The 16,781-nt window shown below is 38.5% G+C and overlaps 1 protein-coding gene across 3 annotated transcripts in view; it reads right to left on the reverse strand.

The window, feature by feature from the left end:
* LOC121329892 (MAGUK p55 subfamily member 5-like) overlaps positions 1 to 13,433 on the reverse strand; it is a 66,991-nt gene extending 53,558 nt beyond the window's left edge. Inside the window, exon 1 of one of the 3 annotated variants that reach the window (XM_041275879.1) lies at positions 13,267 to 13,433. The gene's annotated coding sequence lies outside the window, so the exon portion shown is untranslated. Of the gene's footprint in view, positions 1 to 6,903; positions 6,978 to 13,266 lie in introns of those variants that run through there. The other 2 variants (XM_041275882.1, XM_041275881.1) reach the window with 2 other exon arrangements.
* Positions 13,434 to 16,781: the final 3,348 nt, after the last annotated feature.

The raw sequence follows: 16,781 nt of genomic DNA on the forward strand, positions 1-16,781 counted from the left end.
TAAATTACCGTTGTCTGCCTGTCACTCCTGCATCACATCACCGCTACACCTGGCCCCCTTACCAGCCACTTTGCCAAACAGCCTCACAAATACGAGACATTCGGTTAACAAGTTTCAGCAGGAAATCACCCAACATGTCTTCCCAGCAACTCTGCAGCAATTTCCAGAGATGTAGGGCACTTGTGGGTAGCTTTGCTTTGACTCTTCTGTCCAGTTCGTCCCATACAAGTTCTATGGGATTGAGGTCCGGAGACTGGGCAGGCCAGGTCATTAGATTGAGTTGTCCTTCACCTTCCTTCTTCGCCAGATACTTCTTGCCCAACTTTGAGGTGTGTTTCGGGTCATTATCTTGCTGAAGAATGAAGGACTGCCCAACTAGCCGTAATCCTGATGGAATGGCATGCCTCTGAAGTATGCTATGATAGCCATGCTGGTTGAGCTTGCCATGGACTTGGTAAAGATCACCAACTCTGCACAAGCAAAGCAACCCCAGACCATGACACTGCCTCCTCCATGCTTGAGAGTGGGAACCATACATGCAGAACTCATGCGCTCACCCTCTCTGCCTCTTACAAATACTCAGCAGTTGGACCCAAATATTTCACATTTTGACTCATTGGTCTATAAGACCGACTTCCACTCCTCAAACGTCCAGTTTCTGCGTTTTTTGACCCAGGAAAGTCTCTTCCTCTTATTCTGCATTCGTAACAATGGTTTCTTTGCAGCAATTCTTCCAGTTAGACGAGCTTCACGCAATCTCCTCTGAACAGTTGATGTTGAAACATCTGTACTTCTTGTAGCATTTAGCTGAGCTTGTATTTCAGGGGCAGTTAATCGCCGGTTTCGCAGACTTGTGACTCGAATGAACTGGTGCTCCGATTCTGAGGTCACCCTTGGCCTGCCTGACCTTGTTTGGTCCTCATGAGTGCCAGTTTCTTCAAATTGTTTGAATGTCTTGGCCAAAGCAGTTAGACACTTGCAAAGTTCTTGCGATTTGTCTTAATGAATGACCTCCATTTCTTAAAGTAATTACAGACGTTTTTCTTTTTCCAACTGAGCGTATTTTGCCATTTTCTGCTCCCTTACATTCAGGAATGACAAACTTAAGAACATAAGAACATAAGAAAGTTTACAAACGAGAGGAGGCCATTCGGCCCATCTTGCTCGTTTGGTTGTTAGTAGCTTATTGATCCCAAAATCTCATCAAGCAGCTTCTTGAAGGATCCCAGGGTGTCAGCTTCAACAACATTACTGGGGAGTTGATTCCAGACCCTCACAATTCTCTGTGTAAAAAAGTGTCTCCTATTTTCTGTTCTGAATGCCCCTTTTTCTAAACTCCATTTGTGACCCCTGGTCCTTGTTTCTTTTTTCAGGCTGAAAAAGTCCCTTGGGTCGACACTGTCAATACCTTTTAGAATTTTGAATGCTTGAATTAGGTCGCCACGTAGTCTTCTTTGTTCAAGACTGAACAGATTCAATTCTTTTAGCCTGTCTGCATATGACATGCCTTTTAAGCCCGGAATAATTCTGGTCGCTCTTCTTTGCACTCTTTCTAGAGCAGCAATATCTTTTTTATAGCGAGGTGACCAGAACTGCACACAATATTCAAGATGAGGTCTTACAAGTGCATTGTACAGTTTTAACATTACTTCCCTTGATTTAAATTCAACACTTTTCACAATGTATCCGAGCATCTTGTTAGCTTTTTTTATAGCTTCCCCACATTGCCTAGATGAAGACATTTCTGAGTCAACAAAAACTCCTAGGTCTTTTTCATAGATTCCTTCTCCAATTTCAATATCTCCCATATGATATTTATAATGTACATTTTTATTTCCTGCGTGCAGTACCTTACACTTTTCTCTATTAAATGTCATTTGCCATGTGTCTGCCCAGTTCTGAATCTTGTCTAGATCATTTTGAATGACCTTTGCTGCTGCAACAGTGTTTGCCACTCCTCCTACTTTTGTGTCGTCTGCAAATTTAACAAGTTTGCTTACTATACCAGAATCTAAATCATTAATGTAGATTAGGCATAGCAGAGGACCTAATACTGATCCCTGTGGTACACCGCTGGTTACCACACTCCATTCTGAGGTTTTTCCTCTAATCAGTACTTTCTGTTTTCTACATGTTAACCACTCCCTAATCCATGTACATGTGTTTCCTTGAATCCCAACTGCGTTCAGTTTGAGAATTAATCTTTTGTGCGGGACTTTGTCAAAAGCTTTCTGGAAATCTAAATAAACCATGTCATATGCTTTGCAATTATCCATGTGCCTATAATCCAACTTGTGCCTATGCTATCTAGATTTATACTAATTATGGATCCTCGCCTGATAACAATAATTGGTGACAAAAGGTTAATTAGGTAACATGCTAGTTAACTCAGAGAACATCTAACAAAGACACTTTTATACTTAGGCCAGTGTTCTAACACCATGTTATACACATTTCAGATTTTTATCTGACTTGGGTTTCAGACTGAAATCCCCTTGCTTTGGGTGACCATTTCATTGAAATTGACAAGATTTACATTTTCATTTAAAAATTTAATTTTTGAATGCAATTCACTTATGATTATCAGCTTATATAAGTACACGTATCATATAACGAAATATTAAGTGTTTACAGACAAGTTTATACAGTGAAAAGCAGTTAATCATGAAAAACCTGGTTTCAAGCAGTGTACTCAAACTTTTGACTGGTACTGTATATTTACTTAAACATGTATAACTTGTAAATATCCTTAATTTGTACCATATAATATGAAGCCAGGACAGCAACTGACATAGTTATTTGTAAATTGCCCATACATTATTCATTAGGAAGAAGACATCAACCAAGAGCACACTTTAGTGAAAATTTGATTATTAATGACGTTAATCACTACAGTATTAAGGGCAGAAAGGTTTAACTGTTTAAGTAGTAGCCAAAAATCCTAAATGTTTTACCAAAATGTAACTATACCATTGATGTTCATCTTTTACAGTATTTTGATGCACTGTAGACCACTGCAATTTTAAAACCTTATACAATATGCGCTAAAATCCAGAGAATGAAAAAAGTGACTACAAGCAAATTCAAGGGGTCAAAATATATATATATATAAATACTATAAAATACTGCCAGTAAGACGGCATGTTGTTCCATTTCTGTACTGTATTGTGCACCAAACTACAAAATACTCCTCTGTGCCCTACAGATCAGACTGTATGAGTTTGGCATTCTAAGCATTTTATTAAATAAAGCACAAAGATCACATTTTCTCCAAAAGTTTTTAGATGTAATGGTTGTGAAATAAGGTTTTTTAAAAAAAAAATTACCTCATGCATGGCTTGTCTTCTCACAGTGATTTATCTATTAATCCTATTTCATTCCTTTATCCAATATTTGGGAAGAGGTGAGACACCTTCTATTCTTGCACTAGATGGCAATGCGTGAAGTAAAAGTGACACAGCTTCTTTAGTTACTGTAGCTCCCAAACCCTTTCGCAGGGTCATATTCCCAACATAGCTGAAACTCTATTTAGTCTGCATTTATATTAAAAGCAATTGGAACAATTGCACACATCGGTTTTGGTTAAAAATGTACATCACCTCACCGTACAGGTCAGAGTTCAGGGTCAAGGTTATAGCAAAGGTCTTAGTGTTCAGACAGCAAGAATACATCCAGTCAATTTGACAGATTGGTTTCCCCTCTGTGGGAGACAGAACTATTGTTGATTTCACCCTACATTTTCACCCTACAGTTAACACCACATGCAATAATAGGTACTATTACCGTATTACTTCAATTGGCACCGCCCTCGAATTAAAGACTCCCTCGTATTGACGCCGCAGCCATTTATCAGCTTTATAATAGAGGCTGCCCTCAATAAAGAAACATTAAGGTATTTGTTTCTCCCCCTACTAAAAAACACACTTACACAGTACATAAATAAATGCACAACACTGACTATGTACATGTAGACAGGAGCCTCAAACTAGCACTTAAATTTCAAACTAATGTACACACACACAGTAACATTTTATTGCACATTTTATTTTATGTTAGTACAGTTCTGAAAGAAAATACCATATAAACTACATTTTTTTTGTTTTGTTTTTTAGTTTACAGAACCAGTTCTGAAGTTCTTACAGGTGTTTTTTTTGTTTTGTTTTTAGTTTAGTTGTAATTCCCATACTCAAATAAAAACAGTGTGCTGTGCTACTATCTATGAGAATATTTAGTTTCGGTTTCTCTTGCAGAGATAATTACAAACAAGTTACAGTGAGAAAATAAAATAACCAAGTAGGATATATTGTTGTTTTTACAGAAATCAAAATGATATTCTGAGGTCATTTGTGGTGCACAAAAACATATATGTCACTGCCACACCAGTATTGTCCTGCCCCTTAACAACCAATACACACTCCTGATTCGCTGGTATAGTACTCCTCTGACCTTCCATGTCCAACCTAATAGTACTGTAGTCAAAGAAGCTTGCCCATGCACGCTGCTACATACAGGTAGGCTACCGTATTACAGAAAACAGAAACCTTAGACTTCTAAAATGCCACAAATCATGCAATAAAATATTGCAGTGTTTGCAAAGCATAGTATTATTAATAAAGGCCGCCCTCACATAATCGCCGCGGTCATTTTGATCAATTTAAAATAAATGCTGCGGCACCAAATTGAATACGGAATTTTTAAAAAACCAATAATTCATTGCATGAAATATAAATGTTAAAATTAAAACGTGCAGCTACTGTATTTCTGTGAAACCAGAGGCAGTCATAACATGTACAGTTTACTGAGAATGTTTTAAAATGGGGGAGTTGGTCAGCCTTTTAAAAAGTAATATCAGAGCACGGAGTCCAGCCACGAGGTATAAATCTCATGGGCGCCTTAAGAATGGGAAATGTCACCTCTTGTTTATCTACACAGAGCAATGCAATTACAAATACATAAATCAGGCCTCACAAACCAATTGATTTAACCTGTGACATTTACAAATTGGTCAGTCTGGACACTGCTGGAAGTATCTCTCAATTTAGTCACAGTTGACTTGTAACTGCCCTCCACCTCCCAACGACGACAACCACCAAACATTCTCCTATGTAGGAGAGACAGCTGCGTTCAGCTGCTCTAGCGAGGAGAGGAAGACCCTGTGAACAAACATGCAGAAACAGAATTGGCTCAACCTGCGATATGTACAGTATAATTCACAATAAGCATACAGTGCCGTGAAAAAGTATTTGCCTCATCTGATTTTCTGCATGTTATCAGATCTTCAACCAAAATCTAATATTAGATAAAAGGGACCCTCAGTGAACAAATAACATAAAATTGATACTTATTTCATTTATTTATTAAAGAAAGTTATGCAACACCCAATGCCCCCTTAGACTGGTTACGCCACCTTTAGCAGCAATAACTGCAACCAAACACTTCCTGTAGTTATTGATAAGTCTCTCACAGCGCCGTGGAGGAATTTTGGCCCACTCCTTTATGCAGAACTGCTTCAACTCGGTGACATTTGTGGGTTTGAGCACCAACTGCTCGTTTCAGGTCCTGCCACAACAACTCAATGGGGTTTAGGTCTGAACTTTGACTAGGCCATCCTAAAACTTTAAATTTCTTGTTCTTCAACCACTCTCATATAGACTTGCTTGTGTTTCGGATCATTGTCTTGCTGCATGACCCAACTGTGCTTCAGCTCACGGACGGATGGCGTGACATTCTCCTGTAGAATTCTGATATAGAGCAGAATTATAGTTCCTTCAATGATGGCAAGTCATCCAGGTCCTGATGCAGCAAAGCATCCCCAAATCATGACACTACAACCACCATGCTTGACTGTTGGTATGAGGTTCTTACTGTGGAATACAGTGTTTAGTTTTCGCCAGACATAACGGAGCCCATGTTGGCCAAAAAGTTCCACTTTTGACTCATCTGTCCATAAAATGGCTTTGTAACCCTTTCCAGACTGATAGGCATCAACAACTTTTATTTTTCCCCCCGGAGGTCTTCCGGAATTTCTTTTGATCGTGGCATGATGTGCCTTTAGAACCTGTGTGCTGACAACTTCACTCTGATGGTAAGGGCCAAAGTTAATCAGATTTTATTGGGCAGGGCTGGCCCAAATCAGGCCTGATGGCCAACCAAAGTATTCAAACAGCTGACCCTAACTATCCCTTTAATTGGGTTGAGTTAACTAGGGGGGCAATTACTTTTTCACACCTGAGGACTGCATGTTTGATTACGTTGCACACCAAACAAATGAAAGAAGCACCAAACTTTGTTGTCATTTTTTCTCTCCGACTCCTATATACTGCTACAACCCACAAAACGATCTGACCAAATTCAATGTGAAAAATGCAGAAAATCTGACAGGGGCAAATACTTTTTCACGGAACTATAGGTTTAAATATAGGTTTTATAAATCCACCAAAAACTAATGTATTCAATAAAGCCGCACACTCTACATTTTACAGCAAGTTAGAGTAAATTTAGCAAAAATACTGGCAAATATGTGCAGTACCAACACCTGAAAAACATCAAAGATGAGACGGTGCAAAAGAACTGGTCCAGATTCTTCTGAATGTAAATCTGTACAGAAACTTTCCAATAGTAAATGCCCTTTGCAGGTCACCACTGGCCCCTTTATCCATTTGTGTATTTGAAAGCCAGTTTTGGACTGTATAGTGAGAGCAAGCAGATATCAGCCCCCGTTGAATGTGTCTAAGTTATAGTTAAACATTGTATACGGGAGCCTCTTAAAACATAGCTAGCCTATTAAACGCAGAGGTTTGCATAAATTAAAAGCTATCAAAAAAATATTAGGAGTCATACACCAGTCTGTGAAACTAACTCTCAACTGCAAAATCAAACTGGGGCTTAAATTTCTTTACCTACCTTCACCTAGATTTAACACCCATCACTAGCTTCCTTTGCATTGGGTGCTCATTTAGGTGGCTGCTTTGATGAAGTGAAAGCATCGTCAGAATGACACGGATCTGGACACTATCAGCGGACACCACACGCACACACAGAGCATTCCTGTACACTGCAGACCTTCCTTGGAATTCCACCTTAACACTCGAATGCCTGGTGTGTGCAAGGCACAGAGTGTAACCAAGAACAGCAGGATTCTTTATCTTAGAACAACAAGCACCACGAATCTGCAGCTTATAAAGTGGCCCTGAAAGGTCCCCTGAAAGCAATAGGTGGGTGGAGCTTAAAGAAATTCCTGAGATGAACTTTAAAACTCAAACAAGTTATATGCAGCATTTTAATCTCACCCTAATGTACTTTAATCTTTAAACAACTCAAATCAGCTCTGTACCAGGAGTCCTGAAGAAAAAAATGCCCGAAAAAAAAAATGCCATGCAGTATTTTGTGGAAAAATGTCAATATTTTGGCAACCCTGCATAACACTATTTACAGTGATTGAAATCAGAGATGCCAATGAAGTTGTCACTACTTTTCTTCTATCCAACACACATCAACTTTGTCTCCGTTCCCATCAAGACAGTTACGGCCTCAACACGACCGTCGTATTTCAAGCTGAATACAGCGAAATACAATCAACATTAGACAAGTCAGCCCATACAACAACCCTGGTACCCAACAGCTAGACAGCTAGCTGGTCAAATGTGTGGATGGCCATTTCTTTTAAGTTATGCAAGAAAATATATTAAATGTCAACCATTTGCTTCCTGGTACCTAATAACTTCCTGTGCTGAATTTACTACAATGACTTACCACCAATAGACCATGTGAACCTGGTTACAGAACAAGGAGTTAGCTACCAGCAGTTTACATTTTTATTCCATAGATATGCATTGGAATGATATCCTGAGAAATACAAGCAGGTTTTGCACAGAGAGAGAGCCAGTAACATATGTTTCATGATAGTAAGAAGAGGCAATCCCTGCTGACATCATAAATGAATACGTCCAGCTTGTGCCTTTATACAATTATTATGCAGTGGCCCACTAAACTAATCGTGTAACAGACAGAATGAACAGAATTGAGTAATGGCAGTAGGAGTATTTGAACTAGACACACTGATTTTTAACTCTGTTCAGTTTTATTACAAGCATCAAAAGATGAAAAATGCCACATACCCTAAAGCAACTATAGTATCACCAGTTTCACATTGTCAGCATTACAGTAACTGAGTATGGCTTCTTGTCACTGTAGTCTAGATTAATTACACCTTCCAGGTCTTGTTAGTTTGAAAGCAAATATCCAGCTGTAAATCACAGGGGGGAAAAACAAGGCAAATCAATATTGTCCAGTTTCTGTTTATCACATTTACAGTAAAGCCAAGGGGACACGAGTCTACATGTTGCTAGAAAACTGCAGAAAGGGAGATTTTTTTATTGGGAAGAAGTTTGTGGCAAATTTGCAGTAAGCAACTTAATCAAAGGAGAGTTGATTTTGTTGAAGTAACATAACCTCACAGGACTAGTCAACTAAAAAAAAAATTTTGTGACTGGCTATCTTGCCGGCGAAAAGCTGGGAAAACGGCAGTGAAGCTTTTCTCTATTAACAATACAATGAAATAACTTAAAGCCATGTATATTTTAGCTGTAAATGCAGCATGGTTCAAATAATTGAAGGTAAACAAAAGAAACCTGGAAAGACATGAGTCAGTATGTCTCAAAGGATACGATAAAACATTAATTTAAAGTACGACAGAGAGAGAGCGCATTTATATTTCTGTTCTAGTAGAAATCAGTAAAAACTAACAAAGGTAGATAATCTGCAGCTTGACACGCTGCGTCATAATTACAACTATGTTTGAGAAATTAATAAAGGCTTTCCTTTGATGAAAAAAGGTATTTTTTATTGTTTTTTCTTCTATCGGTAGTAAATAGATCAAGCGGTTTCAGTGTTGGATAGAATGGTGTTTGAGGGCTTGTAAATATAAACATATCTGGATTTATTGTAGAATGACATCGAAAGGTGTTCCATGAAAGTAGAACCAACATTACAGAAGCATTTTGTTCTACATTTTCTGGCAACATGTAGTCGTGTCCCCTTGGCTTAAGTCTACAATCTGGAACTCTTCTCTTGGACTTGCTTCCATAATTCTGAACCACTTGACTTACAATTTGCTTTAAATTGACTTTTTTTTTTTTTGTAACAAACCTGGATAAGGGCACGCATTTCAACATTTCCCTTACTAAGTCTTACAGTAAATACAAAATAATTCATAACATTATTTTGATCATGGTTTGGAAAAATGCTCCAAAAATTTATTGTACTGACTTATTGAAATAATAAAACAGTATGTTGCATCACCTCTTATTTCTTCACCTAATAGTGCTCAAGCCTAGTACATTATACAGGTGAGCAGTACAGTGCACACTCAGCATGCAACCCAGGTGTGGCTGAAGGCATTTCACCATCACAAATCCTCTGTATGACCTGCTGTAGAGGAGTCAGATTGCTCTTGGACTGTCAACTGGCAGACAACATTGTTCAACACTTCGCCTCAGCAATAACATGCAATTAAAAGAACTGCCATATGATGTAAATGTGATCTCACACAAAGGAAACACATCTACTTTTAAAAAAATAAATCTACAAAAAAAAGTTAGAACATCCAAGGTAAGAACAAAATTGCCAGTTTTAGATTTCATTATAATGGATTCTCAGCCACCTTCTCAGCCTGTGTGACCTAACTATCCTTTCATGAGTTGCAGATACACACAACTTAACATTTATTTTACTGCTGTTGTAAATGGGGGGTGTGTGTAGGAATGTAAGGTTGGCAGAGCTGGGGTTATATCTGTCCCTGCCAGCAATCACAGGTGTGGCCATTCCCCAGTTAGGTAACTGGTGTTAACTGGGGAGTGGTCACATGTATAAAAGCAAGGAGAATTTTTTGTTTGGAGAGTAGTGTTTGGAAGGAAAGCCAGTGGAGGCGTAGCTCAGCCTGGCTCTTGTAAGTTGTGTGTTTGACTATTTATTTTGGCTCTTGTGCCCTGTTTATTTGTCTTTGCACTTAAACTGCAGCTTTTTCTGACTCGCATTCTTGACTATCTTGCTCCAGTGCCTCTAGTTTTACTATTTTTTTTTTCTTGTGACAAACCTTTCTGGGTATCTACAGTTAACTGCAGCATTAATATTTATTTTTTGAACTACACTACCTCAGTTACCAAGGCTAAAGGTTCCTGATTAAAGTACATTGCTCTATATAATTTATTTTTACTGAATAATTTCTGCTACCCAATTCACAAAGACTCAATGTTCTTTATGCATTTAAGCTGCCAATGACTCACAAATACAGTCTCATCTCCTCCTGGTTTGTCCTGAGCTTTGCTAATTTGGGTTGTTAATTTTCTGTAATCAAAATCCTTACTGCTAATACAGTAAGGTAACCTAATCCAGCCTGTGATGTGATGCAGCACGTCACGGTGTACTGAATGAATAATCAGGTGTACAGATTCACAAGCTGTCCCACCATCATGTGAAACTTTATACATTAGATTTTATTCATGTGTTTCTGTAGTCTGAGGACTATTTAACTTTTTGGTTGTCCAGTTTGTTTACATTCCTTAAAGCACTTGTAGCTGTCAAGCATTGCCACGGTCATGAATATAAATTTACAAGTTCTGCTGTAACAAAAGGATGCACGATAGTAAACACTGACTAAAGCGAATCGAAACAATGTTTGTTTAAAATTGATAACATTTTACAGAAACACCAGCGCTGATATTTTCATATCATGGCCCTACAACCAACTTTTTTTTTTTTTTTAAACAGTATGTCAAGAACAAGAAAGTCTGCTTCTTCCTAATAGCAGCTAGTTTCTGCAGACTTGGCTTCTTTCTGTTGGAAGTCACCTGATCATCAAAACTGGTTGTAAAAAAAAAAGCCTGTAGAAGTGAAGCCCAGTGTTTACTTTCTGTTTACGGGACAGCGATAAAGGGTGTCAGGTGTAAGCACAGTCGAATTCCTGAGGATAATCATAACAGTAACCCACCCTACCCCCTGACACCAGTTGCCAGCCACACATTAGATTAGTAAGCATTAGATAGCTGTACAGTGGATGGAACTTTGTTTTTAAAGTAGTACTTATTTTAAATGCTACATAATACCAAAAGGTCCATACACTTTCCATACTGTTCCTGTGCTCAGAATTTTCACTCTTTTTAGGGTATGCAGATATGATGCTATAAACTGCTGCACCCTGCTACATTCACTGCAGGTCACATGGGGGGCAATGATGATGATATAACAGCAGTCAATCTAAACATGGACATTCTTTCTCTCTAGATTCATGCTGCTGGTGTTTTCCTAATGTCACAATTTATTGACGCTTGTAACATTACTATATAGATTAACAAAATACAGTGAAACAAAGTCTATACATTTTATAGCACCAGTATATTCTCTTGTCTAAGAAATGGAGCTGGTACTTTAAAGTGAACATTTCTAACCGTGCAGGTGAATACCTTGTGTATTTCCTTATGAAATATGAAAAGTATGCAACACCACTAGTTCAATGACTTAAGTAGTGACAGTAGATTGGAAACTGTTGAGATCAAAAACCCTTTAACTAATCAGCACAGAGCTAGTGGGGGAGTTGTTAATTAGGCCAGAAAAGCAGACTGCTGTTTAAATAAGTAACATGAGACAACTGAATCACTGGTTAATTCTATCAGTCGCATACTGTAAGAAAGTATTGCATTGCACTTTAATATCCATCCAGATATAAAATAAACAGTTTTACTGAATCAACTGATTTAGGTAGTCAAATGAAGATGTACAAACACATGCATGTATTGCTTTTCATCTTTTTCAATCAGGTTAACCACTACGGTGCCTTACTTGCTGCATGTCAACCTCCCTGGTTAACCTTCACTTAGAGTTCTTTTTTAAATTACATTAAATCAGAGTAAGATGCTACATGGCCGAGATCTCAATGCTTATCCTCTTATAGCCAATGGCAACAATCAGTATCGCATGCAGTAGTTTGACTGGTGAGGCTCCAGCAGTGTAATAATTCTAATTCAAAAGTGTGTTCCCTGGCCAACACAATGCACAGAACAACAGAGATACACATATACATTCAGCTAAAAATAGACACACGAAATGTGATGTGATCCAACAAGGGCAAGATAAATTCCTGCTACTAAGAAAGGAATTCAGTCAATTTTGACCACAACAGGCTCAAAGAGGACAAAAGCATACATTGATTGCATGACAAATCATACATTGGCAATCTTTAATTAAGCATTTTTAATCAAAATAAATGTATATTTAAAAAAAATATATAAATCTGCAGTGACTCAGGACAGACACAAGTTGACCTAACAGTATTACTTGAATCGTGCCTCCTAATTCTTCAAAATGGAGGTAAATTAACGCTATATCAAGTGACAGACAGTGACATTGCAAAGTATAGCCAGATAATCAGAGCCACATGTCCGCAGGCAAGTCCTGCCAGATTACTTACACATCCAAACTCTCGTAAAACTGCAACATGGACTACATCCTTTAGCTGATATAAAGTAACCCCACAGTATTGTGCAAACCATATTTTCACCACTAAAGTATACTACGACTAGTACACTCAAGTTAGCCACATTTTTCAAAATGATACAAAAATAAATAAATACAAAAACGTATAAATGTAGCTACAGCATAGCTACCTTCAGCCTACGTGTTCAATACTACGACTACTACTTAAATAAAAAATAAAAATAGAAAATACGTGTAACGTCACCAGCAGCATCTCCTGTGCACTTTCTGGATACTTCCAAACCTACGGACACATCTCAATAAAGAAACAATACGTGTTTTACTTGAGTAAGTTACTATTATTTATATTATATGTTTACACCACACCAACAGGAAGCCCTCGTTTTCAAAACTTGTGTTCTTGAATAAACCGTCTCACTAACCTGCACCAAACAGGTTGAATCGCTGAATGAACTGGGAGTAAAAAAAAAAAAAAAAAAAAAAAAGCGAAGCTGAAGAACGCAATTGCAACATCGTCCCTCGGGAAATCAAGGAAGTTAGAAAAAGTTAGCTGGAATCTAAGAAATATAATGTAATAAAAATAGAGATAACTCAAATAACACCCACACAACGCTAGTATGTTACAACCAAATCGCCCAAGGCAGGCCTGCAAATGCTGGCTTCATCCAAACTTCCAACAGAATTCCAGTCCTTGTTTCCTTTCCTTCCCTTACTCCCCGCTCCGCTCTGAAACCTGTTGACAAGATAGTGGTAAAAACAGCGTAAAACGTCACTTACCAGGGTACTTTCAGTCAATTTGCGATCCCTGGATCCTTAAGTTACTCAATATCAGAGTTGTAGAGTTTAAACCCTAAATAAAGCGATAAATACTCTCTGTAATCGCACAAACTATGCTCTCTAGCTCGCTCAACGCTACAATAACACTGCACACACACTGTACAGAGCCTTCACCCAGCAACTCCGCGGCGTCGGACTCCATGAAACGCCGCTCCTCATTGGCCAACTCTACAATTAGGGGAATGAAACAAGACAGGAGATTGGCAAATCGGAGGTCCCTTTACATAATTTGTTCGTTGTGATGGATTTTATTCTCGGGACAAAGGTGAAACGGGGAATGTTATTGTACTGGTCAAGCGGCAAATGAAATAATTATTTAGTTGCATTTCATAAAAGTCACAAAACAACAGGTTTTGAAAACAATTCAGTGCTTTTAATGAAGTGCCAAATAAGCACACGTACTTAGTCTATTTGCCCGAAACAACAATATATTCTCTTTGTATGCGGTATGCCGTATTTAAATACACTATAATCTTCTGAAAATCTGTTATTTGCATATTGTGACGTAAACGCTTTGGCTTTCGTTTGGACTTTGATTAAAAGTATAAAAAAAAATAAACATATAATGTATTTTATGGCGGTCAGTAATATATTGCCTTCAGCAAACTAATAATAAACATCAACAGCACAAAAAATCACTTAGTATCGACTCATACTGTACTGTTGTTTTTCATATGACTTATTAGTTACTTAAATTTAGGACAATTATATATCAAAGGTTTAGTGCCACATAGCCTTTAAAATACTGTAGTTACATCTCTAAAAGTATATGGGCAGTCCATATTGTCTTCCACATAAAGGTCCTTCCTGCTTTTGATTCATCAAGGTTAGGCTGTTACCAGCCCCTGGAGTGACACAGTGGTTGCCTGCCATTGACACAAGTTATGTGTCAGTCAGTCTTTACAGTATATTATTAGTAAGCACAGGCCTCATTCTTGTGCAGCTGTTTATTGAAATTGAAAGCTACTTACTGTACACAAGGGCGACCATGCTCACTGCAAACGAGTGTCTTAAAGACAATGCAAAAGAGCCCAGGGGAATGTAATGCTTCAAAACATATCTGAAGAATTGCTGTAGCTGCTAAGTGTAATTTGTGGGGCACTAGAAACAGGTAGAGTCGGGTTGCTTGGAAATGTATCTGTGACTCACATGGTGAGCTGGATTCGTGGGAGAGGTGTGTTAGAGCCAAACTAAGAGTGTTCATTGCAAGCAAGAACATGTTTTCCATCCATCTCTATCAACATTTTTAATTCTTAATTGCCAAAACTGCACAAGTGTATTCCTCTACAAAATGGCCTGTTAATATAGTATGCATCTTGCTGCAACCTCCCCTTAGCTCCGCACCCAAACCCTACCGTGTACATGAGCACTCCTCCAGAGTACTGGCTGCACAGAGGGAGGGTGCAGGAGAGAAGTCTTTGCCTGTGAGGGGAGCTTATACTGTATGTACTTATCAATCTGCCAACTTCTCCACTATTTCAAGTGCAACTGCTTATATCGTAAACCATTTGAGATTCTGCCTGCATATTTTCAATGTTGTGGAAACTCTTCAGGGAAAAATCCAACAGCACCAATCACTCTGACCTGTGACCTAAGATAGCTGCCACATTGGGGTCACACGACTTTTTGGCTTTAAGATGATAATGAACTAGCGCTTCTATATATTGGCTTCAAACCTGGTACGTGACTGTATGCTGTGATTCTCTTGGTAAAGTTTAATTGTGGGAATAGTATAAGAAAAAGGAACCCTTTTGTGGCTGTACAATGTTGCCAAGCTGGTGGAGCTGAAGCACTTCCAGACAACCCAGCTGCCAAACTCTCATTTGAAGACAAGCTGAGGCACTGACTTAATATTTACAGTGATACTTCGTAGGAACGCTAAACGTTTTATTGATTAACACTCATCTTTGTTAAGAGAAAAATGTGTTAAATGTGTTTTGTTTCCCTTCTATTTGAATTGTGTAAGTTCTCAATGTAAAGGTAAGCTTGTGAAAGTTATTGATTAGGACTCTGCTTATTTGGGTATGCTCTACAGAGGATGTCTCTTGCAGTGATATATCTTATTAGCAGGGTGTGTGTGTGTGTGTGTGTGATGTGATGTATGAATTGGTATATGAAGGTCCAATGAGATACCACAGCTGTAATGGAGAAAAATGACGAGATTAATTGTATGTTTATTAGAAGGACCAAGACGGTAGCAAGTTATACTGGAATACAGTTACACAAGAAAGAATTGTTAAAGAATGATGTAACCACAGGTTGGGTATGTAGTGAAGATAGTTTATTGTTGGAACAGAGGAATGAGGACTGCACACTCTTTGACTCCAAAGTTGGTAATTATGCATAAAGTACCTTTTTCGTATTGCATGCTGATTTTGATGTTTCATAAAGTATTAGTGTTATACTGACTCGTTGTATTGAGCGAATCACTTTGTTAATTCACAAAATCACACCAGTGAACTAAAAAAGTATATCTTAACTGGACAACATCATCAGGGAGCACCATGAGAAAACCATCACATAACAGCAGTGTTCCAAAAAGTGAATGACTCAAAAGGCTGCTTTCCACAAAGCTGCTGAGGTTTTGGCACACAGCTGTATTTCATGGTTTTCTCATGGAGTTCCATTACTGATGTTGTCCAGTATAAAACGATGTTTCACTGCCACATTGGTGTAATGATACAGACCACACAGTTTGACATGCTGGCCCCTGTTAGCAAAACGTTAAGATATACTTTTTAAAGGACTGTTTCAGAAGAGTGTAAAGCACGCTTTGAAAAATGAGATCAAACTCCATCAGCTGCAATTTCATATACAGTAAAGCTTTATTTTTGTTCATACCCCCCCCCCCCCCCCCCCCACCCCCTTCACTGAAGACAGAGCCCAGGCAGACAGCCTGCCTTCACTCAACTACCTGCCAATCCACCCTCCATGCCCCCCCCCCTGCCTGCACACTAATTAGAGATCATTAAACAATCGATGAAAGCGTTTCAGACACTAAATGCATTACTCACAGTTGGTTGCGGTTCTCCTGGACTGATGCCTGCCTGTCTGCCCTCCATTCACTCACCCTGTCCCTTTTCCCTTCCAGAAACATATATTACAAAACTTTGCAACTGACACATATTCCCTTGTAAAAGTTTATATTTCGTAATATGCTTTGCCATACCTCTCTGGGCTTTCCAAGACTTTACTGTGATTTCACTGTGCTTCGTTACACTTTGCTATGCTTTTACTATTGTAAACTTTTATAAAGCTTGTAGTATTAGACCGCTGAAAACAAAAACATGCAAAAACGTGCATCTGCTTAACTTGATTGATTTTTTTCAACCTATACCTCAGCAGCTGGAGTTTTTTTTAGAGCCTTTTACTGTACACCACTTGGGAATCACCCTGGATTGTCCATGCAATCCAGAGAGATTCCTCAGTGTTGTGAAATACACATAGGGCACAGG

Source organism: Polyodon spathula, chromosome 17 (assembly GCF_017654505.1).
Source record: "Polyodon spathula isolate WHYD16114869_AA chromosome 17, ASM1765450v1, whole genome shotgun sequence".
Lineage (NCBI taxonomy): Eukaryota > Metazoa > Chordata > Actinopteri > Acipenseriformes > Polyodontidae > Polyodon > Polyodon spathula.